Source organism: Sinohyriopsis cumingii, chromosome 16 (genome assembly GCF_028554795.1).
Source record: "Sinohyriopsis cumingii isolate HCF-2022 chromosome 16, ASM2855479v2, whole genome shotgun sequence".
In the NCBI taxonomy this organism is placed as follows: Eukaryota; Metazoa; Mollusca; class Bivalvia; order Unionida; family Unionidae; genus Sinohyriopsis; species Sinohyriopsis cumingii.
This window is the reverse complement of record NC_142976.1, coordinates 19,050,309-19,078,138: the sequence shown is the minus strand read 5'-3', so window position 1 is coordinate 19,078,138 and position 27,830 is coordinate 19,050,309. Positions and strand designations below refer to the sequence as shown.

General features: G+C 35.1%; 1 pseudogene across 4 annotated transcripts; it reads left to right on the top strand.

The window, feature by feature from the left end:
• Positions 1-3,891: 3,891 nt before the first annotated feature.
• Positions 3,892-26,500, top strand: LOC149780021 (ELAV-like protein 1 pseudogene; annotated as a pseudogene). 4 transcript variants are annotated; one of them, XR_016414982.1, is made up of 4 exons: positions 3,892-3,957; positions 10,757-10,831; positions 11,545-11,620; positions 18,816-26,500. The product of XR_016414982.1 is annotated as an ELAV-like protein 1 pseudogene, transcript variant X1 (transcript). The 4 variants fall into 4 exon arrangements; XR_016414984.1 differs by lacking the exon at positions 11,545-11,620; XR_016414983.1 differs by lacking the exon at positions 10,757-10,831 and having other exon boundaries at positions 3,931-3,957.
• Positions 26,501-27,830: the final 1,330 nt, after the last annotated feature.

The window sequence follows — 27,830 nt, the reverse complement described above, 5'->3', positions numbered from 1 at the left end:
TATTGTAAAATCTCAGCGAGTTATTAATAACACATTAATAGCAATCAGATATATGACATGAGGAAAATCTCAGCGAGTTATTAAACGTAGATAGGAATTTTGTGTGAAGTTAGGTAAAGTAATTTTGTGTGAAAATATACATATAAATCGCTAGTGATTCCTGTAAAACCCTTAGTAGTAGAATGCAATGAGTGGTTCTTAGCCAACCCTATTTGTATGACGACGATGATGATTCAGTGGTAGGTCCTAGAGCTAGGTAATCAATAATTAAATAGATTGTGTTGCCTCAACAAAGTTGTTTTCATATTTGTTTAGACAAACGGGGGCAGGGGACTGGGAGGGGACAATCATTCTTTCGTCCTAATACAAAATAGGGGTTTGGCAAAGAAACCTCATTGCAGTCTACTATTTCCGGTTGCACATGACTGTCTCTAAATCTCCAATTACACACGGCTGTATCTCAGTCTTCAATTTCATATGGCTGTGTCTCATTCTTCAAATGCACATGGCTATATCTCAGTTTCCCAATGCACATGAATGTGTCTCAGTCTCCAATAACAAATAGCTGTGTCTCAGTCTCCAAATGCACATTGTTGTATCGCAGTCTCCAATTGCACATGAATGTGTCTCAGTCTCCTGTTGCACTTGGCTGTGTCTCAGTCTCCAAGTACACATGGCTGGGTCTCAGTCTTCCGTTTTATATGGCTGTGTATCAGTCTCCAAATGCACATGGTATATATCGTAGTCTCCAATTTCACATGGTTGTTTCTCAGTCTCTGATTGCACATCGGTGTGTCTCAGTCTCTATTTGCACATGACTGTTTCTAAGTTTCCGGTTGCACATGGATGTTTCTCAATCTCCAGTTACATATATCTGTGTCTAAGTCTCCCGTTGCACATGAATGTGTCTCAGTCACCAATTACACATTGCTGAGTCTCTCAGTCTCCAATTGCACATGGCTGTGTCTCAGTCTTAAAATGCACATGGCTGTATCTCAGTCTACAATTGCACATGGATGTGTATCAGTCTCCAATTACACGTGACTGTGTCTCGTTAACTTCTACAACATACCATTAGCTGTTAGTATAATACCCTCAAGTGTTGTTAATTTAAGAATGGTATACATTTATGGAGTACTGAAATTGGTTCTTCTTGATTCATTTGTTTATTTATTTAAAAATATGCATTGGTATAAAAAAATTCAAAGGTCATCTACCCCCGAAATGTACACAACTCACCTACATTGAGCAAACGGATCTCAGTCAACAGCCGAAATATCCATTTTGCTGGGACCAACGATTTAATTTTCATGAAGAGAGGTTGTTCTTTATGGACTGGGAGTTTTTCTTTAAATTCCCAGCCCCCGAATAGCTTTAAAAAATATTCTTGCTCTGTGTTTTAGAAAAAATAACTTTTTATATTCATTGTTTTATTTGTAAGACAAAAAAAATTATATTATCTTAAGTTAAACAAACAGCAAATTATTAAATAATCTAGTGTGAGAGAAAATTTAAGCTACTCCCCCAATGCATAGTTTGTTCCTCTAATTTATAATGCAGTGTTTGTTACTAGTGATTGATAAATCAGTAAATACTACAATACAATGGTAAGTGCTACAAAACAAGTTGTACATTTTCCCCGGGCGCAGTGTAAAATATTGTGTGAATAAAGAAAGAACGTACAAATTTCTGATGTCTTCATTCTCGTATATTTTTGATTTTTCGGGACGCATAATTTGCTTAACATATTAACACTGGATGTTAAGAAATGAAAGTTGATTAGAATTAGAAGCCAGCTCCTTTGGCAAAATGTAATGGCTACATTTTCATTATATTTGATGTGACCTTGTATTTATGAAGAAGCCCCAAAAACCATCGTATTATGTGTCATTTGATATGAAGCCTTACATTTACATAGGAAAGTTCAAAAACATATTTCAAGTATACACTTTATTTTATTTATTATACATACAATATCGTAACACTTCAATTTCTTTAACTATGCGCTACAGAAATGTTATGAGAGAGAGAGAGAGACAGACAGACAGACAGAGGGTTTGATTCGAACCGAAACGCCTAATCGATCGGAATATCGCTCCATCATTTTCGTCGGGTCGTGAAAAAACATCGGAAATAGTTGTAAGAATATACATCAATTTGCTGTGTTAGTTAATCGCCTACATATGTTAAGCCAACAAAGGCCGAGAATGTTCATATTGTTGCTATGTATATTTAATTTGCATTGTTTTGTTGGTTTTTTTTTTATAAAAATTTTTAAAATTTATTATATAATATGGGTCATGGATGATTCTATTTCATAGCTGATTATGTCCAAAAAATCAATCGCATAGACCACCTGACTAGAATCGTTGATTCAAAAAATAATATGTAAACAACTAATGCATAGCTAATATTTTCTCTATGAGTGAGTTTAATGTTAGGATCATTATAAATAAAATTAAACATATTTATCTTGGTCTGAGTGAAGGCAGACCTTTTAATTATATATCTTATTTATCTAGAAACTTTTTATTCGTGCTATAAGATCTTGAGGCAGAATCATTGTTTTGTTTAGTGTTTAATTTAAATTATTTTATTCAAATTACTCTTCTCTGAAATTACAAAGTGCTCAATAATATTCTTGGAAAGAGACATTACCTGGGAATTATAGTGAAATACAACAATGAAACCTTGTATTTCAACAAAAACTGTTTGCAAAACGCTACAAATCAGGTGATTGGCACATTAGTATATTAGAGATTACAGACCATTAGATGCATATCAACACCTTCAGCGTTGGAAATTATTTGAGATACCACCAACGTTTATTCAGAGCTGTATTCATTAGGACTCGTGTTAGAAATTCAAGGATTATTTGGGGTTTAATTTGCAAAACCATAAGTTAATTTTACATTTTCACTTTGTATTTTAGGGAAATAAATTATATGTTGAATAATTACAAAACTTGATGGCTGCTAGTTTTGGCTCTTTTCTATTACTTATTTTAAGACCATATAGTCGTAATACTGCGACCTTGTCTCCTTCCGCCGTCATATAGTTTAAGGTGGCGCTCTATAGACAGTACGGAGTGACAAGTGTAAGGTGAAGTTGTTTGTTTTTGCAACATGCACACTGAGAGAATGTTGGCATACCGCTATGTCTCTATGTTACTTTCTTTGGATACTGTACTTGTGTGAATTGTTCGTAATCTAAGCACACAGCTGACCTAAACGATCATGTATTCGAAAAAATTAAATAGCTTAAAGTTCTCTATCTTTGGCAGCTGTTAAAATAGGGGAACGAATAATTCCAGATTGATTGTGTAATATGGGTTACAGACTATACAGCTTGGCCTGACTTCAAATGTTCATCTTTTCCCTTTCTTGATTTCAGAGGTACATTATAAATAAAGAGCCGATAACGTTTTTATATTTTATATATTTGGTAATTCATTCACTGCACTTTCAGAAGCTGGCATTGTCTTGTCTGGTAAATTTCATTTTCCCTATTTTAATAACTGCTAAAGATAGTGTACTTTTGAACTAATTCAGGCTGATTTTATTAGCAGTGGGGAGCAGTCATATTAGTTAGCTGTGTGCTTTAATCATGTACAGTTTCCACAAATACAATATCCAAAGAAATTTCAGCCACAGTACGTGAAAGCAAAATAGAGTATACCAACATTATCTCCATTGTGCATTTTGCAAATGCAAACACCTTCACATTACACTCACCACTCTCGAAGTTTTTATTAGCTATAGAGCGCCCCCTTTCTCTTTCAAATTGACGGAAAAGACCGAGGAGTTTCGATTGAAGGGTAATGGGCGTACAATTTTGACTGGTTGGAGATCAGGTAAAAAAGTCGCAACCATTAATAAGATATATTAGTGTACCGACCAATTTAAGTTTCTCTTCGAACTTGCGCCATTTTGCAATGAACAGACCGGTTGTAGCGTGGTTAGTTTAAGTTTTAATTTCCAAAGACTTTATTGAGTTTTCACCATTAATATGTGGATATAGGTATACATACAAATTTTCATGTAAACTATTTACCTAGAAATCGGGTTGTGTAAGAGGCGACAAACAGTATGTGGGGCACTTAATTTTCTCACCTTTTAAGACATGGGTGGGGGTGTCTAAATAGATTTAACAAACAAGTAGCTTGAACAAGTGATGAGCGAATTATGCATCAAGTTCATTTTTCAAAAGCAATTTACATGTAATTCGCACGAATGTGGAATTCATGCCAGTTAAAACAAAAATTGCATTGAAATATCACGAGACAGTAGTCTTAGTATGAATATACTTCCCGGTTTGTTTGTAAACACCACCCCACCCCCATTTAAGAGACAAAGAGCACAAATGAGATGAAAGATGCACAGCACTAGTCATACAACGTAAGACACATCACCCGATATATTTGTTCAGGAGGAGATGGTAGCCACGATGTAGCCTCAACTTGATTTGTTGTGGTTGAGGCTACGAACTGAGCCCATATCATGTAATGAAGCAAAAAAAAAACATCACTGAAGTTTAGAGACAGTACGGAGTGACAAGTGTAAGGTGAAGTTGTTTGTTTTTGCAACATGCACACTGAGAGAATGTTGGCATACCTCTATGTTACTTTCTAAAAAACAGTGCAGAAATCTACTACATAATTATAATCATATTGTGAAAGAAATTTAGCTTAATTTGAATTTATGAAGCCCTTACATGATAAATTGGCATGGTTACACTAACCTCATTGTGTCCGCCATGACAGATAATGCGAGACTCTCACCGTGACCCCTTTTCTCCTTAAGGCTTGCCAGACCATTTTGGGATATTCTGCGCTATGTTATTGTCAATCAAGTGGCGAATAATGGCTTCTTGGAGGAATTTCAAAGTTGCAGACAAACTGTATTTACTTTTAATGCGCAGAATTTCTGACTCAAACCGCGCCAAATTTTTACTCTGATCTGTTTACGCCTCATTGTCCTTATATGGCACACAAACGAGGCTGAGAATGATATGGCAGATGATCTAAACGAAAATATTGGATAAAAAAGGTAGATAAGATTTTACAACTATTTCTACAATGATTTTCAATTCTTCCGGTATTAAATAAGAGGACTACTCATTTTATTGGATTATATGCAAGGAATATGTTCAGATTGTTGATACTAGGCTAAAAGAGCGCCGGGTGTGATTCACACATGGCTTGCTCCATTGGCACATATATGCTCATGTTAGTAACTTGTCCACGAGGTAGGAGTAAGGGTACTAATATTAGTACTAGGGGAGATGGTAGCTACGATGTCGTAGCCTCAACTTGATTTGTTGTGGTTGAGACTATAAATTGATCCCATATCATGTGTTGGAGCAAAAAATATCACTCAAGTCAGAAAAACAAATAGTGTACAAATCTACTACATAAGTGTAATCATGTTGTGAAAGAAGTTTGGCTTTGAATTTATTAAGCCCTTACATGATAAAATAAATTGGCATGGTTACACTAACCTCACCTTGTCTGTCATGACAGATAACGTGAGACTCTTGTCGTGACCCCTTTTCTATACAAGTCTTGCCAGACCATATTTGGATATTCTACGCCATGTTATTATTAACCCTTTAGCTCATGCAAGCGTCTTTCGAGGCCTTTACTCCATTCACATGAAAGCACCTTTTGACGCCTGCTGTAATCATCAGCCATTTTTAGCCAGTTTTCGGAGTGCCACCTTCAGGGAAAACCCCCTATTAGATACTACATTCATTTCTGCGAATGACATTTACTACAGATCACGTGGTCAGTGTTTATGCACTGTTCGATATCTGCTATTTAAAGTAACTGGGTCATAATCGCCACTCTCCAAAATGGCGGTTGCGGATTTCATTCAGTACTTACGAAGTTTTCACAATTAGTTTTTATAAATTATCAAATTCACATGACTTAGTGATGTAGACGCAGACGAAAAACTCAAGTAAATTTTGAGTATGAGAAATGGCAGCTACGGTTGGTCACGCGGCCTCACTGACATGATGGTAAACGAGTTCTCTCAAGCTTTTAAAGCACATAAAAAATTCTTCCATGAAAAATAGTTACACAGCTATAACAATCGGACTTTGTGTGCTGAAAAATGGCATCAAACCCTACTACAACAGTATACATGTACATATATTGTAATTTTGCCTCCATAGTGAGTTGAAATAGAAAACTTACAGTTAGGGCTGGAGATCCAGAGGTCTTGCTATGATTTTAAAAATAGGAGTCCTGGACTCCTGTTTTGAGAAAAATAGTCCCACCAGCAAAAGTTGCAGTCCCCTACCAGAAGCATGATGGGCATACCTGAAGCAGCTAAATTTCCAGATGAGAAGAACCAGATGTTGCCATTGAGTTTAATTTTCCAAATTCATTACACCACTGACCTATAGCAATTATTTGTCCATTAGAGTGAGACTTATTTATGACACGCCAAGGAAAAGTCTTATTCCAAGCATTAAGCTTTCGTACATTTGGCTAGTGTTCCATGCAAACTAGCAGTTCTAGCAACCTTAGCACTCTTCTGAATCCCTTTACAATCTTCATCAGTTTGCAGTTTAACCCCAAAATACTTGTCCGAATTTACAAACAGCATTTTGTCTGAGTTTCAGTGTATCTTGTTTTTGAGGTCACATGCACTACATATTCATCAACACTTTGAAAGGAACACAATAATGAATGCTAAAGTTGTTCATTTGATGTACTCTTATACACATATACATCACTGGGTCTTTGCATCTGAAGCAGACAGCTTGGCCTTCGGTCACTCTAAATATCAGCACATTTTCCCACCACTCAGCAGTTAGTCGCAGTCTTTGAACTTGTCACCCAGCTATTGCATCCTGTTCTTCTGATGTACTCTTACAATGACAACTTGTACTCGACATAATTTCACATTCAGCAGGTGGTTGAAGCAAGCCTTTGAATTTGCTGTCCAGCTATTGCATGCTTACAGAGTAATGCAGTGTAAGCGATTTTCTGCATCCCAGAAAATAAAATTGCATTGAGATACCTGTGATTATCTGAGACCCGAGTTCCAGTGATTATCAAGTTAATGAAACAGAAAATTGAATTGCTAAACTAATTTATGGAAAATTTAACCCAAGTTTTATTAACCCTTTACCTCATGTAAGCGCCTTTGGATGCCTCTACTCCATTCTCATGGAAGCGCCTTTTGAAGCCTCTACCCATTTCGCTTGGAAGCGCCTCTTGATGTCTCTACACCATTCTCATGGAAGTGCCTGTGGATGCCTGCTGTTTACATCAGCCATTTTCAGTGGATTTTTGTAGCGCCAGCTTCAGGGAAAACCCTCATTAGATACTACATTCTGGGTACCATGTGGTCACTGTTTAAGATTTGGTCATTATCTGCTATTTAATGTACTGGTAACTGATTTGTATTCTGCACTCCAAAACGGAGGCTGCAGATTTCGTTCAGTAGTTTTGAGTTTTCATGGTTAGAATCACAACTATGAAAGCTTCAAAAACATAAATAAAGGCTCTGATATTGATGTAGACACAGCCAAAGAACTTGTAAATTTTGAGTATGAGAAATGACAGCTACAGTTGGTCACACGGCTTCACTGACTTGACAGTGAACCAGTTCTCTCAAGATTTTAAAGCACATAAAAAATTCTTCTGTGAAAAATAATTATATAGCTGTAGATTTTACTCTTTAAGTCTTTCTGTACATAACAGACGTTTACCAAAAATGTAAAATAGTTAAAATTTATGTTAAACGTAACATATAATACCGGTACACTGCTTAACAGTTAACAGTTAGGCATATGCGTATGCAGTCAAATAGATAACAGATGTTCTGTTTATAGTGCACTGCACTGGGTAACTTTGGTACATGTATATCGAAGGGCTAAAAAGCCATACACTCTATAAGGTAAAGGGGTAAATCTGTCATGAAGGGATGAAAATAACAATGTTTTCTTCTTCACTGAATGTTGTTGAAAAAGGATTGTAATTGATAAACAGTTCTATATAATGAATTGGTTTAGGCTACTCGTACTGATGACCCGAGAGTATTTTATTGCATTGTCCCATCTGAAAGCCATATATAAAGATTTCTTATTGTAAACCGTTGGGACAAATCATAATGTACAGAGTTTACTTGGATGCCAGATTCTGTATAATAGTACAGTTTTCATTTTTTGAAGAGATTTATATTCCAACAGTCTTATCAGTTTGCAAGTTATTTGTCCACAAAATTATCTTTTATTTGATTATTTCTACAAGTAGCCTTGTGGTTAAAGCATCCACCTCAGATGAAGGAGGTTGTGGGTTCAAACCCAGCTGAGTCATACCAAAGACTATTTTTAATGGTACTGGCAACTTGTACTTGGCACTCAGCATGAAGAGGTTAGCATTAGGACTGGTTGGTTGGTGTCAGGATAATGTGACTGGGTGAAACAATGCTACATGCCTGCTGCATGATACCCCAATGCTAGACATCACTATGCCACACAGCAGACAAATAGTATTTAAGACTGAAATTTTGATAAAGCTACATTAAAAATCCAAATCACACACATACACACTCAGATTTTCCCTTTACCCTCATTTGCGCTTAATTCCCCCCCCCCCCATACCAGAGTTTGTATTTTACTTAGTCTGACACACACACACCGTTCTGAAGCTATGGGGATTTTTTACTCTCAATCTTGCACCCCTATGGAATACACTGCACTCATGTGATCTCGATGGGTTTAGGTGAAGACAAGAAGATTAATACACCTTGTTGGTTCTTAATGGTCATTTGATCCATTTACACATGATTTGATACCCCTCTGATGAAATTACTCAGTGCAGTGATGGTTTGAGTGCACTTGCCTTTTATTGTATATTGTATTTTTTTAAAATTGGACCAAGATGTGAGCACTTTTGTTTGTCCAAGGAATATGAACTCACGGCAGTTTTTTCCACGTTATTTACAGATATACTTTTGTTTTTGAGTGATTACATATTGTATCCTGATGTCAACTTTACAATTTCTTGGTTACTGTATATTCCTTTTATTCTTTGATAACTTTACAGTATCATGCAACAAAATGCCTTGAGAAGTTTTCTCTTGAAACTTGGTGACAGGAAATAGTTTTTAATAAGAAAACATTGCCAGAAAGAGAAGAATTCGAGGAATAAATTTTGAAATAGGACATTCCTATGGGCGAGAGAAAACAGGATAACAATGGAACTTGATTACCTTTATGCAAAGGGTGTCATGATTAATAAAAAGCAGTGGCAACCTAAGGAACACTAGGTCCAGAACTTAAGGATTTTGATCCTGATTTCTGCTGTATATAAATTTGTTAAAAGTTTACTGAAGAAAAACATTAATGAGGTATGTGTGTTCATTAAAGATGAAATGCAGAATGAATGGAATATGGTTAATTGTTGCTTCCCTAGGGTATATAAATAAGGGTTTTTGAGATGCATGTAATTATACCCAGTGGTATAGATGGTGAAACAGACACATCAGCACATAGTTGATGGTACACTGGTTTTCACACTGCTTACTTAGCTGTTGGTGGTGACATTATTGACTGGTGGTGACACATCTCACTGAAAGTCAAGGACATTGGGACAAGCCAGGCTGGTGGTGATTTGCCCTGGCTACATTATTAGGAACTGTTAATACTGTTTGCTGTGAATTCACTATTTTTCCTAGGGTACCAGTAGTTCTTGAGTTTGTTTTTGCAGACCAAGAAATTCAAGACCTAGTGACCAATCATCCTTCTTTTGAAACAATAGGACCCTTTATACCATCGTTGAATTAAGTACTAATGAAATTGTATTTATTTGAAAAACTTAAGTTGATACCCTCAAAAATAAATGACTTCATGTTATGCTTTGGTCTGTCATCATAAAACTACCTGGTTTTTTGAGTACCTTGAAAATGATGCATACACCTTTTTGATTAGTCGGAATATTTTTGAGTAAGATTGGGAGTCAAGTTTTATGTTGGAGGGGCCAGGGCTCCAAACCTTGAAGGTTGCTTTATTCAGAATCCCTCGAACTTTAAAACAGATGACACCTTAGGAGAAGCAGAGATGCCAACCATTTCAGTTTTAGTAAAATCATTCCTATTTTTAACCTAAGATTATGCCATTATGATCACTATCAGATTCACATTATGTGGTTAGTCATGATTTTATGTATGTGAATAGCAATTTGAACAATAACATATCTGGCTCACTGAAATAATTGTAATTTATGAAGTCTCAACTAAGATCACGTGTCATTTAGTCTTAAAAGCAACTGAATATTGACATATCAGAAATCACATCAGCTAGGTGCCTCCAATTCACATGAGAAAGTTTTAAAAGGATTGTAAACAAAATAACTGACGAGGATTCTTCCACAGCCTGTGCTTCAGAAATTCCAGATAGGATGTGCAAGACATCAATATTACAGTTGATCTTACTACCTACCGTATGGCTACCCTGGGGGTATATGGATGGTTGTAAAAAAATTGGTTTCAGTTAGAAAGCATTTTGAATGAATGAGGTTCAGTTCTTAAAAGTAATTGTTAGATTTGAAGTGAAGATGTGAAGTTTTCTTTTTTTTAATAATGTGGATTCCAATTTTTTAGAGTTGGCATTTGTAATTTCACATTAGTAAAGGTTGGCATGTCAGAAAAAGTATTTGAAATTATTCTATGACAGATGACCATATGTACTGTTTTCAACGTTATTGTTTATTGTTTTGTTTTTTTTATTTTTTTTATAGAATCACTCAATCCTGATAACGAGCTGCATTTTTTTAAGAACACGATTCTGTAGGTCTCGCCTTGTACGGGGAAAGGTAACTTAATGTACTGTATTTTATTTTTCTTTTCTTATGCATTTTCAGCAATTTCTTGAAAAATATAAAATGTATATTACTTCAATTTATCTCAAAGATTTGTTCAAACAAGTAGATGCTCACCATTCTGTGCAGAGGCTCCGGTCACTCAGTTCAGTCTTATATGCCTCCGGGGGGAGCTTGACCGGAATGCTTCAAGTATTTTTGTCAGTCATCACTGCTGACAATGATTTAATGTAAACAAAAAAGTTCCAGTACTGACATTCCTCCTTTACTTTCAGATTATATATCATATGACTCTTAATTATTTAGAACACATTTTGTTGTTTCCATGACTACAAGTGATAAACACATAAGATTGACCTCTTGTAGTACTGTGGTTGTGTGGTACATGTGCTTCAATCTAATCATGAACTGTTAACCTGATAGAAATAGGAGCGTAGTATTTCACATTGTTAGTTTCTCTCAAACACTGATTATTTCGTAGTTGATATAAAGATCAGTAATTTGAATAATGTTTGGGTCTTAATAGAAATGTCAACTTTTGAGATGGTATAAATCATTTACAAAATGGAAAGAATCAATATGCAAGGATGCTTTATTAATACTTGCATTCCTTTATTTGGTTAGAAGATTTATTATGGTATTGAATATTCTACTATTGCCGTTCACATTTTTTTTTACTCACATGTATGTATTTTTTTTTTTTTTAGAACTCTTTCCAAGCTATCGTATAGAGCTCCAAATTTTTTTTAAGACAGAAATATTTGTCTTCAAGTGATACAAAAGGTAAACTGTATTTTGTTTAAATCCTATTTGTTTTTTTTTTCATTATGCAAAGTGATCATGCTCTTCATTATTCCATGAAGGTGGAACATTACTCATTCCTTTCCTGCGTAAAGTTACAATACACTCAATGTGGACTGACCATTTTACACTCGTGCCTTTGTAATTACCATTACACAGTGAAATCTTCAGATGTACAGTTGAGTCAGGCCTCATAATTGATTTGATTGCTTTATGACATATGATGTTCCCACCTGCAAAAAAGTCAAGGAGTGGAGTTGAATGGAAGTTGCAACCTGGTGAGAGAAGTATAGTTCGAGGTGGAAGATTTCAGAGGCTTATTTCACTGAGTGACACTTAGCAGCACCCTTCATCAGCATGAGTGAAGTATGGTCAGCACACTTTGCATGTAATGTACATGTATAGACAGTTATTGACAGATGGGAAGCAGTGAAGACAAAATAGTTTGTACTTGCCCAGCTAATTTTTATCACAAACTTTTGAGTATGGAAAGTTTTGATCTTTGGTTCTTAGTGTTCAGCACACATTTCTGAATAGGGAAGGCCAGGAGATACATACTTTTAGCTTGCCTGTGAATGGAAAGACGCAAGTATCACTTTTCTGCCAGCATTGTCATCACTAATGTCGATTCTGTATTTTTGGGTTTGGGAAAATGTATCTACTGCATCAGATGCTGTATTCAGTTGAAACTTTAATATATTACTATATGACTGTTGTATTCTAACATAACAGTACAAAAATATCTTGTGTCATCTGCACAAGCAGAAAGCTGTATCATCACACCACTATTCAAGGACATAATACGACACTATGCAAAGCCTTTGTTTTACATTTGTGTAGATATTGTGCACTTATCCCATAACTTGCGGAGACTACAAGACAAAACTTTGCATACTTCACCTTATTCGGGTTACTGTCCTTTTACAAGTGACTAAATAAAAGCACAATATTGCCAAGATTTGCATGCAAAGTTTTCAGTTTTTTTAATATATATTTTTAAAAACAAATTCATTTCCACTTCAAGTAAATGGCTTGGCTAATATTACTCCAGTGGTGCAAAATTTTCAGTTTTTTTAATATATATATTTTTAAAAACAACCTTGAGCATCTCTGAATCAGTTCAAATTCATTTCCACTTCAAGTAAATGGCTTGGCTAATATTACTCCAGTGCCTTCAATTTGGACATGAAAAAGCTCTTAGTAATCTTGAACAGCCTTAGCAAAAAACTTTCTGTGATGTTCGGTGGGTGTTATTGAGACTATAATTACCATAGGACTGACCACTTGGGCAAGTATCTGAAGCAGACAATTGTGTAAAACGGTTTACTTGGATTAATTCACCTAAAAAAGAAGCACTTGCATGTTCACTGTAATCGGCAAACATTCAAGTGATCAGGTCCTGCCAGTTGCAGGATTAACATTTGCCAAGCTGTTCACTTGAAATGGAAATGGATATGATTGTATTCACAAGGAGATGTAAAGTTTGGTTTAAACGTTAAAAATATTTGAATTGAGTTGTTTTGAATCATATTTTAAATTGTGTTTTTATTTTTTTTATTTATTCAGATGCAGATAGAATTCTTTGAGAAAACTGTTCTTTTCCAATAAATGTTCTTTTGCTGTTAATATATCTGTACTTTAAGTAAATCCATGCTGTGATGGCATAATGCTTTTGTAATTTAGAAAGTTTTTAAGTAAACATTTTTTTTAAACCCCGAAAAGTTATTTTTACCATTCATTCATCATCCCACTGCAGTATGTAGCTTTTGTAAAGGTATTTTAGATGTAGGCTTGTATTATATGCCTGAGCTATAATTTGTGACCTGTTTTCTTGCCTTTTTTTTATCCCTGCTATGAACCTCTCCATCAGTCTATCACACCATGCTGAAGTTTTCATTTAGATTATTTTCTCAGGGATTGTAATGTATACAAAACCGTTTTACGTAAAGTATGTAACTGTCTGAATTTCAGTCATCGGTGACTTCTGTCAAGCTTTGTGTTGGGGTTCATATTTAACAAAGAATTGATTGATGTCAGGTTCATGTGCCTCATTTTATCATTTTTTTAAAAAGTTGCAATACGGCCGCATCTTGAGATAATTGTGTCGCAAAATCAACTCAGACTAGCTTCAGTTCATTGGCATTACCTGCCTAAAATTACAAGTGGCATAGCTATAGATTGTATGTGGATTTTTCAGTCCATGATATTTGGAATGGCTAGAGACTGGGTTTATAGGCATTCATCACAACGTGTTTATTTTAAAGTGTAGGACCCCTTTTATGACCCACTGAATGTGGAAGACACATGTTGCATTTCCCTTGTCTTTATATCTCGTGTCACATTGTTTAAATTTTGCATTTAGGCCAGTTTCTGTCACAAATCCCAGGGTTGTGCAGCTTTGCAAGTAGATACGTTTAGCTGAGTACCACATATCAAACAAAATTTGGTGACTGGTCTATTTTCAGGATCCACTGACTTTGAAGAAGTTTAGTATTTAGGTCTTTTTCTCAGGCATTGCAGGTCTCAGAACCATGCAACTTCAGATGCATCTAGAGTACAGTAACACCAATCATTCATATAACTGGTCATGTGTTGTTTTTTATGAATGCAGTGCCATGAAACAAAAATTAGCTCACTGGTCTGTATTTCACACCAGAGTGACTTGGATTAATTTTCTATTTATATCAATTTCTTGTGCATATTTTTTTGACTGCATTTTTGTATAAAAGGTTGATTGAGGGACATTAAAGTTCTATAAAGTTTTTTGGTTAGTTCACCCAGTCATGTGGCAAAGATATGGGATGGCCATCTGTCCCTTGTGCCAGTCGTGATGCTGATCTGTAGATGACTTGAAAAACAACTGCTCAGCAGAATTTGACCAAATTTAATAGCATGCTGACATAAAGGGCTTTCACATTTGATGGCGATTCACCATTAGACATGGTCAACATTACAACTAAAAACAGAAACCTTTTAACAGCTTCTCCAAAACCACAGAGCAGAATTTGATTATATTTGACAGAAGGCATCCTGGCATGAAGTCCTTTCTAGTTTGTAAAGTCGATGCTGATCTACCATGAAGATATTGCTGCCATTACTAAAGAGTAAAGAACCTTTAAATGACTTCTGCAAAACCATTGAGCAGAATTTATCCAAACTTGAAAGCATCTTGGCATGAAGGTTTTGCAACTTTGTACAAAAAATGATGCAAATTGTTATTCAGTATGATCACATGACCTTAAAAAAACCTAGCATAATTAGCTTTCAGATTTATGTGCTTGTTGCTGACCCACCATTAAATATTGCTGCCATTACTGATGGAAAAAGAAAACTCTTAAAATAAAGACTTCACTTAAACCACTGAACAGAACTTAATTTAACCAAAGGCTTTCTGGCAGAGTGAGTTTTCAATCTTGTATAAATAAAGCCAGGGTAGCTTAGTTGGTAGTGTCGATCTCAAATGATTCATTACCCACCAAGACCTACTTGGGTCAGCAACCTTGTCCTTGGGAAAGGCACTTAGCTCCCATTACTGCAGTATGATAAAGCCAGTAGTGTGTTCAAAATGCCTTAAAACTACAAATAAATGATGTTATTATTAGTCTTGTTTAAAATTTAAATTGAAAAGAAATGTTTAAAAGAAACTTCTGCTGAAAAGTGGTCATAGGAATTTGACCAAACTTTACAGAAAGCATCCTAACATAAGGTGCTTTTATATTGTACAGTTGATGCCAATCCACAATCAAATATCAAGCCATAGCTAAAAATAGAAAAACATTTTAACAATTTCACTGTTAAATGTATTTAATAGACTGACCAAATTTGAAAGAATCCAGGCATATATACCATAAAGATTTGTATAAAAAAAAAATTCCAATCTGCTATCAGATAGAGCCACAATTACAAAAAATGAAAGATTCTTAAAAGAAGTAGTCAAGAGTTTGTCTCATAAAGGATACCAATTAGGCATCAATTATTGCTAATATTAAAAGTTAAAAAAAACAACCTTAAATAACAAATTAAAAAATGCCAACTCTGTTTCATCTAGTTAGATTAAAAGTGCCCAAGCTTTCAGGTTCATAAAGATGATGCAGTTCCTAATGAAATATGATGCAAGCAGAACATTTACATGGCTTGATGTAAGCAAACACTGAACGGAATTTGACTAACTTTGACACAGTGTTATGAAATATTGGACAAATGATGCTGATGTTTTGTGAAATATTGATGAAGCTGTTTGTGTTGGACCGCTTGTTTAAAGTTTTACTTGTGTCTTTGAATAAAACTTTGCCCATCACATTCATGTCTGGTGAGAAATAAGGACAAATTACATTTGAACCTAATGTAGTGACCACCTGCCCTCTTGATGCAACAAGCACTAATAATTTGTTAGTCATGTGGTTCCTGTTACTGACAGTTCATTTCAGAGGTATTAGTAGATCTGTCAACACTTATGATTTGACCACAAGACTTACTGAATTTACCTTTAAATTGTGGACTTGTGGAATAATAGCAAAAGTTACGAAGGTATAATCGTTATGATCAATTCCAGATAATGTCTTGTCTTTGTTTGATTCAGATCCAGGTTAACATGTAAGATTCAGTGGAGTTCATCATGGAATCAGTCTAAATTTAGAGACTACTGCATATACTTTAAACCAAGAATGTCTAACCTTTCTTGGCAGGGGAGCAAAAGAAATAAAATGCTTACGGTCACAGGCTGCGTGAGGAAGAACATTTCCTTATCACATTTATGCATATTAACTCTTTACCTCCTGCAAGTACTTACTGCCCTCCCCACTAAGCCTGATAAGCAGCCTGCCTTCTAGCAGCTGTTTGTAGGCTTAACCACAGAGTATCATAATGGCTTTCTGAGTGAGTGCTTATTGAGTGCACATGCTGTCTATGTTTTCTGTATCAATATCGTCCCATGTAAACTTTGAATTTAATGAAAACTAAAATTTGAAACACTTACCAAAATTTTGTGCCACTGATTTCCTCCAACAAGAACATATAATCTTCAGGAATCAATGTTTATATTCACATATTAATAATTAAAAAATTATATGGTACCTCAAGATATCTGTTGTGTTTATAATGTATATTAGACTACTTTTCTCACCACTGTTTTGCCCAACTGGAATATTTCTTTGGGGAAAAAAACTGTAAAAAGAAATCTTCGTGCATTTTCATTTAAATGTTGGCTCAGAATTTGTTGTAAAGTCGTCTATGTGTACTGGCCCTACGTGTTCCAACCAGACAAGATCGTCGCATGTTTCATCCTTTGGTTGAGCAAAATCTTAAATGTTAGGTGTTGAATCAGGAGTTGTATGAATGTCCAATCCTTCGTCTTGAATCTGATCATTAAATGCAGTGTAATCACTTTTAAATCCTTAAAAACTTTTGTCCAAGTCGCCATCAGAATACAAGAATGTTGCCATTTTGTTTCACTTTGAAAATTGACCTCATTTTCAAGAGAAATTCCTGCTTATATGCTGTAATAAAACTACTTTCTTCATTTTATGTAAGGACAATTTTAATTGACTAAATTTGAATGTTTACAATTTCATCCAGTGCAAAGCTTTAATATGAAACATTTACTTGTGTCTTGGGGGGTTTCCCAACCCATGTCCGGAAACACCCGTATGAGACAACAGGGACAGAGTATTATTAGCAGCTTGTATATGTTAGCAGAAGGTAGAGAGTTAATTAAAGTACATATTTTCAAAAGGACTACCTACATGGCAGCAGGCTGAAGTGAGATGACTGGGTTGGACACACCTGCTTTAAACTGTCCATGCTTTTCATGCACAATGCTTGCAGTTTCTAGCTGTTCCTTTTATAACATTTTCTAAACATGGCATCTGATGAACAAAAACATGTTGCAGATGATAATAAAATGTTAAAATAATCAGTACACTGGTATGAAAAGGAATATTCATATTCTATTGGGGTGGACGCAGGAAGGGCAACAGATGCATATATTGGCTGTTGTGTTGATTTGTATATGTCTTGTGGCAAGAGAAATGATAGCAGTCTTCACGAGAAATTTAAAGTAAACCCAAAGATTATGTCAGGTTGGGAGAGTTAGCAGGAAGCCTTGGATGGGGTTCATTACTGCAGTTTCATAAATTGTTCTGGAAGTAATCAAGATCTGCATTTATTGAACAAACTTTTCAGTTCAACATATTATTTGCCATCATTGCAACAGCCCCAGATCACATTTCGGAACTGTTTAAATGCATGTTTAGCAAGTTGACATTAGCAGCACATGATACTGTTGAAAAATATCTGCATTACTGAGAAAGTCTTGTTTGGGTTGTCAGGTTTGTATTTGGGGTGAATGTCTTTTTTTTTGTTGTTGAGGGTGATGGTCTTTTCTTGTTTTCTTTTTGCTTTAACTATCAGTCTTGGCCTATCTTTGTGGTATAATTTTGTGTGTTTCTAACCAGTCTCTAAAGACCACTTTTGTGTGAGTCCTGAACAGTTGTTTGACACAGGTTTTATTATATTGCTGAAAAACGAGAGCTTTCTTTCATGCTCAGTTTTATTGTATTAGGACTGTGTCATAAATAAAAAGATATTGTGATGTGTCTGGTATAATGTATAGCACTTATCTCCTTGGTTAAGATTTCCATGGCTTTATACCGTATGGTATGTACAGTACTCACAATTGGACCCTGGTCTACTGTTGCAAAGTTTGCCAGTGGATCAGGGTCTTCATTGCTTGTTGTACTAATGATGTGAAGCATAGAACCTGGATTCCATCTTGAAACTTAAAATTGAATTCAGACGAAAATCTCCAGATTTAAAAACTATGCTTTTAGTCTTTATACATTGGTGGCATTATGAAAAAATTAAGATAATGTGGCAATCAGAGTTTAGTCATCTTGCATGTGGCAATCAGAGTTCAGTCATCTTGCATCTATTCCCAAGAAGTTTTTGTTCATCAAAATTGTATACTTTTGAGTCCAATATTGTTTGCTCAAAATGTTTCACGACATCCGGTCCTGATCTGCCAGTGCTTCATGCACCATCATTCTATGTCTACCAGTTTGTTGTTAGATGTGTATAATACACAGTTATATACAAGATTTAACAATCATCTTGAAAGTAAATTAAATTTTGTCCTTTATTTTTTTCCTTCCTCAATGGATTTTTTTGTTGTGTTCTGCAGGTGTTACAGTGACCATGGGAGAGAACAAAACCAACTTGATCATCAACTACCTTCCCCAGACACTCACAGATGAAGAATTCCGCTCAATGTTTCTCAGCATTGGGCCTATCAAGAGTGCCAAAATTGTTCGTGACAAAGCCACTAGTTACAGTTATGGGTTTGGCTTTGTTGATTACGAGCACGAGCAAGATGCACAACGTGCAGTTGATACCCTGAATGGTTTGCAGTTGCAGAACAAGCACATCAAGGTTGCACTTTCTCGTCCAGGTGGCGAAGTTATCAAAGGGGCAAACATATATATTAGGAATCTCCCCAAACACTATACAGAAAAGGAGGTAATTGACCTCTTTTGTAATTATGGCAACATTGTTCAGGCTCGTGTCTTGACAGATCCACAGACAAATGAGTCGAAAACAGTAGGGTTTGTCCTTTATGATAAGAAACATGAGGCTGAATTGGCATTAAAAGAATTGAATAACAAAACTCCACCAGGGGGTGCTTTACCACTCCTCCTAAAATTTGCAGATGATAACAGTAAAAAGGTTCGTCCCCCAGCTTCAAGTATGAGCTACTTTCCTCCCCGTTATCCCCAAGATCTCTATCATCAGATCGGTGCACCACGCTTCCCAGGTGGTCCAATGAGAAATTCTGGTTCAAATCGGTTTCGATACAATCCCATGGCAGCTTCTCATAATCAGCAAGGGATGGGTGGTCAGAGCAGCTCAGATGGGCAAAACATTCTGTTTGTTTACAATATTGGCTATGATACCACTGAAAAAGAGCTTTGGTCTTTGTTTAGCACCTATGGTACTGTTCTTAAATGTAATGTGATTTGGGATAGTCAGAAGGGGCAGGGTAAGGGGTATGGGTTTGTTACAATGTCAACGTGGCAAGAGGGGATGAATGCCATTCAGGAACTGAATGGGTTTCACTTCAAAAATGGCCCCATCACTGTCTCTTTCAAAAAGTGAAATAATTGATGACTAAATTTAAAGTAATTTCAAACAAACATGTAATCTTTGAGAGTTTTATTTTTCTTTAGAAATGTCTTCAGCTTGCCTTAAAAAGGATTTCGCAATAGTTGAAAATAACTTGAATAGTGTCAATTTGTATGTGAACTTGTATCTCTTTTGACCGAAATTGAAAGATCTGCAATAGCTGATTAGAAATGTTAGAGCTCACTGAGGTTACTTTACCAAGCCTAAATCTGTTAAACACAGATGATCCATAACTTTGGGGGGTTTTAATGACAAAAATATTAATGCATATTACTGTCTCTTTTCTGTGCATCAAACATTGGCACTTTCAGATTGTTTAAATGATTTCAGTGGTTTATATAATACTTAAAAACTTGGCATTTGACAGTGAATCATTTCTGTTTTGAAAATTTCTTTCTAGTGTCTTTTGTTGGTTTAGGTGTATTTAAAAATAGTACATTTACATTACATGTGATCACTGTAGGTACAAATAGTTTTTTTTAATGATTTTTATCAAAAGCTTTGTCACTTATATTTTTGCATGCATTTTTTTGGCAACCCTGAAAAAAGAAAGACCTTATTTCGAGAATTTGTTCCAAATTATTTTATGCCATGGTCTTTGAACAGATGGACACATTCTGTGGCCATCTTGATTTTACCAGAATTTTTTTTCTTCTTGCAAAGTGTGTCAGGTATTAATATTCTTGCCCAGCCTCTCTATTATGTTTGTCTGCAGAGTTCAACTTTCTCTTACCAACTTAGTTTCTGCACTAATGAAGAACCCTCTCAATTTCGTGGTCAAATATTCAAGGTCAAGGTCACTGACAGGAAAAATGGCTTCCATACAGTAACAACAGTTATACACTATCTACATTTACCAGACATTGTGCATTACTTCCACATGGTAAAAAAAGCCCAACTGATTTCAGGGTCAGGTTGAAGTAACTTTGGGAAAGAAGAAAAATGGCAATAGCAAGCTGGATAACTCAAATTTGCCAGACTTTGTGGATGATTTGCAGTTGGGTTAAGAAAGAACCCTTTTAATTTGGAGGACAAGGTGAATGACTGGAAGGAAAAAAGGGTTTTGTACAATAACTTGAGTTCTGTCATCTAAAGATATCAGACATTGTAGATAACATGCACTTGTGATAAGGAAGAACCCTGTCAATTCCAGAAGTCAGGGTCACTGAGGGGTCATCTATTTAGTATGTACACAAAAGTCTGGCAAAGCGTGACCCCTTCCTGTACACATGCATACTTTGCACACACTCCACCTGCGTATGTATGCTTGATACACACAAACGCCCACCACCACCACCATCATCCTGAATTCTACAGAATGGCCTGCATTTTAATCCATGCAGAAACAATCAAGCATTAATAATATATTAAAGTGTTCAGTCAACGAGGTTCTTACACTACGGGGAAATTGGGAAAAGTCGTGAGAAATGATTTTTAAAAAATTCCTGCCTGAAAAGTCCTTGAATTTCGCAAATATTGATGAAAGTCTGGGAAAAGTCAAGAATTTTCCTCTACAACAAACCAGAATATTCGGAGGGTGCAGTATGGATCATTTAGTTGCTTGCAGTAGACATGTATGCTAGGTCAATCTAAATGTCCAGTGGATTAGATTCATCTGGTAGACTTATTTTCAAAGTCAGCTTGATATCCGTATCTTTCTTTACATGGAAGGTATGAAAACCAGTCTAGCATTACAAGAGGCCAACATGTTGGTGACAAAGTGTAGCTGCTTAAAGATGTCCTAACTAGCTTTAAACGTTAGATCAAGTGATACATGCATGAAATCGATATGAAAATTACTTATTTTCTCAAAAGATGTGAGTATTAAAATCGTTGTCTTTAATCAGCTGAAAGACAAGATAAAACGATGTTGTTGATGAAATGTGACCTGGTTCTTGCTTTGCTAGTCGCATGATTATAGAGATCTGACAACCCACATTTTCAAATGTTGTAGAGAACAAAATAAATATTAAATGAAAGTCATATACTGGTTGTAAAAAATACAAAAACGAAAGAACACAAAATTCTCCATATTTATATATTCCGAGACCCAACTTCTGGAGTTGTTGTATCACGTGACTACCACGTTGACATGTGCTCTCTGCTTGATAAAACAGACTGACCAGATTGCTGGAAGGTATCTGACTTTCATTTAATATAATTTAATTTCTGTACAACATAAGCATTATAAAGGAGGCTGTTGTTGATATCACATGACTATTGGACTTGAGTGTCTTCATTTGAGATTGGTGAAGTCATGTGACTATTAATGCAAATGGCGAGTACTGGGTAAGGTTTCATCTATGCCATAGTTTTGTCTTGTATGTCAGCGGATTAATGATATAATGATTATAATACTTGCCATTTCTGAGAAAATATATCACTTTATTATAGATTTCAAGCAGGTATGAGTTGATATAACATGAGTTTAAATTTTCTAGGCCTGCTGGTAAGTGACTACTATATGTCGCTACCGCACGGTGGCAGCAAATTCCAAATACTATATACAATTGCAATGACCCCACACCCCAACCTAAATGTCCAAATATGAAAATAGGGTGGGACTATTGGGAGGAAACTCAGATTAGAAAATAGACTGCTATTCGTTTTAAGCCAAATTTTTAGTGCCCATTGTTGAATCTCGGAGCTGAAATGAGAAATTGTCATCCCTTGTATTATATATATTAAAAACTATATGAGCACCTGTATGAATACAGGTTTGGGTACTGATTTAACGAATTACAAGAAGTCATGTTGATTTTACAGAAAATTCAGTCCTTGTTTATATAGCAGTATATAATTTTGAAGGTCTTTTGTTAAACTTTAAATCAACCCTTTTGAAAATGTTTTTGAAATAATGATTTTTTAACCAGATTGTCTTAAGGAGATTAGGATGTTTGAAAAATCTTGTTTGGAATTTTATTGACACGGATAAATTCAGGGTTAAACTCTTTTTCTGACAAGACAAGATTCTAATTATTTGCATTTATTGTTTGTTTTTTATGATGTAACAGGAAATGTTACTTTCTATGAGTTGCATATATATATATATATATATATATATATATATATATATATATATATATATTGCTACAGACTTATTTTGAAAGGAAACAAAACATAATTTATGTTCATTATGTTGTTCGCACTAGCAAAATAATGCAGCAAAATAAAGTTAGAATTTTTATTCTGTACATTGAAATGACTTTACATGCCAGTTTATAGGATTATAATCAAACTTGTTTCATGTGATGCATTTTGTCGTTTTGTACATGATCATCTTTTCTGACTTCGATTTTTTTTGGAGAGTCTTGAAAGAGAAACATCTTTAGATTTAGAAAATGCATGTTTTATAATCTGAAATATTCTTTAATTCCATTCATTATGGTCATATGTGAACCTTGAAAAAAGTAATTTCATCCTGGAAAAACCCTGGAAATTTATCTTTAGAAGCGTGTGGTAACCAGAAATAAAACAGTCCACCAATGTTGAATGTATGACATTTATCTAAGAAATAAGCTGCATAACATTAAAAAACTTGTGTGTTCTAAAATTAAAATGCTGACTGATCCCAGTCGAACAGTTTACTTATTAGACAAATTATCGAAGTTTCACACGCACGCACACACATATCATTTCCTGTGCTTGCATACATTATCAGTAGACCCACCACCCCCACCCCGATACGCAAGTTTATGCATTTGGGGTTAAATCCCCCCCCCCCCCCACAATGCTTACATACTAAATGGACGGCCCCTAACTGGAAAAAGAGTAACATTAGATGTACATTGCATGCCTGGACCAAACTCTGCCTGTTGATTTGATGGTCATGGTCAGAATGCGAATGAAGACATTATTTCTGTACAAAAATCTGAGTCATTTCTAAGTAAATTCAAGCATATGACCTTCACCAAAGTTTGTAGATGACTTAAACATTTGTGAGAAAGAAACCTGTTGATTTTGGAGTCAAAGGTTGGAGGTCATTGTGGCTCAAAGATAAACAGATTTTGCAGAATAAGTTTTGTTCTAAGTAAGTTCTGTAATGGAACTTTTGGGAAGGTTTGCACTTAAATTCAAAAAGACACCTATTGTGATGTTTAACAGTCAGATGAAAGTCATGGTTAGTCTAATAAGAAAAGGAAGATTTCTGCACATTAAATTTAGGACTACAGACCTTGACTAAAGGCCCATGTTATTGCGACCCTTTGGTCATTAATCAACACTGGTATTGTTGATGAAGTTTACTTCTACGGATGGAAAGCATAACATTTTATTTGAATATTTTGTTCAGTGCAACAACAACAAAAAAGATATAAATTTATATGACTTTGCATGTTAATCTAATATGTAAATTCATTAGTATTGCAGGTGTAGAAATTGTCTAACGTTGCCAGTTAGATGATATCATGTGAATAATTGTGTCTGATGTTGGTTCCCTGTTTTTGTGTATATAAATTTGAAGTTAGTGTCTATTGTGTTCCATTTATACGTGTTTAACAGTAACAAAAGCCTAGTGTCTAGATCTATGCCAGATTTGGAGACTAATCTAATGGTCACTAATTGAGCTTTATCTGGTTGCCCATGTTTAATTTCTTGACTACGTTTGCATAGGACTGTCTTGTTTTGGGTAAATATAACGTCCAGTGTTAATGGAAATTACTCCTTAGTACAGTTTTCTTGTTGCAAACTAAACACTATAGAAAGAGTAACTTCTTTCACATTAAGACCAAAATATTCAGATATGTACAGACGTTGACATCAAGGTGAAAGCTTGAAAATGATGCACATATATTTTTTTGGGGGAAACTTGTCTTCCATGCTTTGATTTTAACAATTGAATTTGGCATTGACTTTGCTTTTACTGCAGTAATAGAGTTGGTGGAAATCTGTTTATATCCAGTTAATAAAGTTTCTGTCACTTTTATGTCTGTTAGTAAAATAAAATTTGTGGAATATACTTGCAGAACAACAGTACAATTTTACTACTTAGAAGTATGGTAACATCATGAGTAAGGGACTGTTTTTTATTAGTCATAATTGATATTCATAGGGCAAGATAAGTTCTGTGTGAGAATGTTTAAATTTCTTTGATTCATTGATTTTAATTATTCCTGTAAGTTTTAGCTCATCTGGTCATAGTGCAGAAGAGTTGATTTCCTGTCATGTTTCTTCGATCAGTTTGCAAAAGTTAACGTTACTCTAGGAATCTGCTTGAAGCATTGCCATGAAATGTTGCACATATTTATCCTGAGGTCCACTAGCTAAATGAAAAGATACCATTCGGACATTAAATATGGCCACCATAGTGGCCAGCCTGAAACTGTTATTTTAGCTTACACCTCTGAATGGATGGTAATATCCACATGGAGTTTTCCTGTTAAAGATTGATTGTGATGACTGGGTCCTAATGAAAATGATGATCTGACATCCAGTATAGATGTTGCAGCAGCCATCTGGTATTGCTGTTCCTCTAAAAAATAAAGTCTTATTGACATGTTTTTTTCCAAAAATGCTACATATGATGTCTTCTTGGCACTAAGTGAAAGTCATGTGCCATCTTGAAAATCAAGTTGTCACTAATCCTGATATGGGGACTCTTGACATGGGTTTTTCAGCAGGAGACTTCATTATATGTCTTCTTGGTCCATAATCTGACATAAAAATCACTTGTCCAAAGAAACTGACAAAATATTCTGTTTATATAATTAAGTAATATAACAATTTAACTGCTTAGTAAAAGCAGTTGTTCTTTTTTTTAAAAGACTTTTTGGACAGTTAAAAATCTTTAAAATAGAATAATTTAAAAAATGGCATAGTTCTTGAAGCAACTTGTCCATTCATGAGGTGCAGATTAAAAAAATTCCCTATTTAAATTTAATATTTCCAGTATGTTGGATAACTGCTAATGTCAAAGCCTGTAGTCAGACTTCATGTTATGCAAGGTTTCATTTTTCTTGTTCATAATTTTTTTTTTTTTAATGTACATAAATCTATGTAATGTTCACAGTGCTATATTTCCAAAAAGGGCCATTCAGAAAACACAATGGACCATGGTAAAACACTTGCATTTGTGAATAGTTGCCCAAAGATACAACTTAGGTTTCTTTGTATTAATTTTTTTTAAGTATGATAGCATATATTTTTTTAAGTGCCTTCCCTGGGTACCATGTATTTGTAAATTGGTAACCGTGGGCACCATGTATGTTAAAATTGGTAGCTCTATGTACCATGTCTGTTTTAAATGGAACAGCCTAACAAGCCTAGCAAGTAATAAATCATTTTTCATCATCTTGTGTGTGTAATTTGTGTGCGAATGGGTTGTCATTTAATTCATCTGTGTAATTGATTGATATATCATACAACTAAATCATTTTCTTTGTACAGTGTGTATTCATATATTTTTGTGGTTTTGTACCCCCACAAAAACCCATCTTTTTCATTGGTACTGGAAATTTGTGGTTTGTGGGAGTCTTCATTTCTACATAAGCATCATAGATCAGTAGTTTCATTAAATTAGTGGTTTTTAGAAACCACGAAATTATGAATTGTGGTACTCCACAAAAAGGTGAATGCACAGTATTTGTTATGATCTAGACGGTGTAGAACACATTTTGTTTTCGCATGTTTAATGTACTTAATTCATGTCCCTGTCATATTCTTTTGAAAATAAAGTCATATTGTAACTAATTTCTTTTCAGTAATTTGTTAATATTTTGAGTTCACATGAACAAAAGTCATATTTAATCAGCTATGGTAAGAAGTGAAGATATTTATATAGACATGCTTTTGCAAGAAAGAGTGGTGGATATTATTCTGACATTCTGTCTGTCCTCTTCAAGTGCTGGATGGAAGAACGCCAGACTTGGTAGTGTACATTTCCTTGTGATAAACAGGTTAACTTGATTATGCTTGTTTCAGCTGACAAATTCAACCTGCAGATGCTTGATCTTGGACTAGGGTGAATTTAGAACTTCCCCCTTCCAAGTGAGCGAACCATCACTTCATACCAGAAGATTAAATACACTCTATACTTGCAACAGTCCTTCAATCCACCTATATATGATGTCTTTGGGCTAACTGCCAAAACTTGTATCAGAAACCAAATTTTATTCCTCCTTGGGGATATGAATTGGTCCACCTCTAGGAACAGTTTTGCCAATGCTTTAAAGTTCTCTGTTCAGAGTTGACCATAATGTTTATTGAAAAAGTCCTCTACTAATCCTGTTGTTTCTCCAAAGTAAATTCCGTGAAAGAGAGCCTCCTATTTTTAGCTCTGTCCTATATATAGCCAGCTTGAAAGCTGGAGGGAAGGTTGCAATGTAACATCCCATTGCTCCATCTTGAGCCAGTTAACCAGATAAAGGATTCGGTGATACTGCAGAAATTACAGCAATTCTGTACTGCAGAAATTACAGTGATGCTAAAATCTTTATTCTACACAGGGGACCATGTAAACAAAACAAATTGCATCATTTCCCAGCACTGAAAACCTTGCAAAACTTGTTAACATCCCAGCTGTACAGAAATATGATTTACGTAAAGAATTGGAAAAAAGTTGTTCTTGGGCAAGTTGTTGTGGGTCATAACTGTCAGCAAGAAACTACACAACGAAAATTATCTATCACTAAGAACTTTTACAATGGTGGCAGTGTACTAAACTTGGGTCAAAATAACCGCGCATCCAGTGGAATCTTGACAATCGAGGGTAGTACGACTTTATCAATATGTGTAGCTTACATTGTGACATAACGGCGCTCTACATTCAATTTCGATTGTACTGTATCACACCTTTAGGTTCATTTCGTCTAAAACTATCTTCATACTTAACCATTGATTTTGCTGTAGCACCTCTTGGGGCATTTAATATTGTGACCTTCCAAGGGAATATAGATTTATACAAATCCAATTGAAGTGAATACTTACAACTTAAAGGTATGTAGAATCAGATTCTAAAAAATGACACCCATTACTGAAATAGTCGTGAATGTGTACATGACCTGTGTGATTTGCATATCTC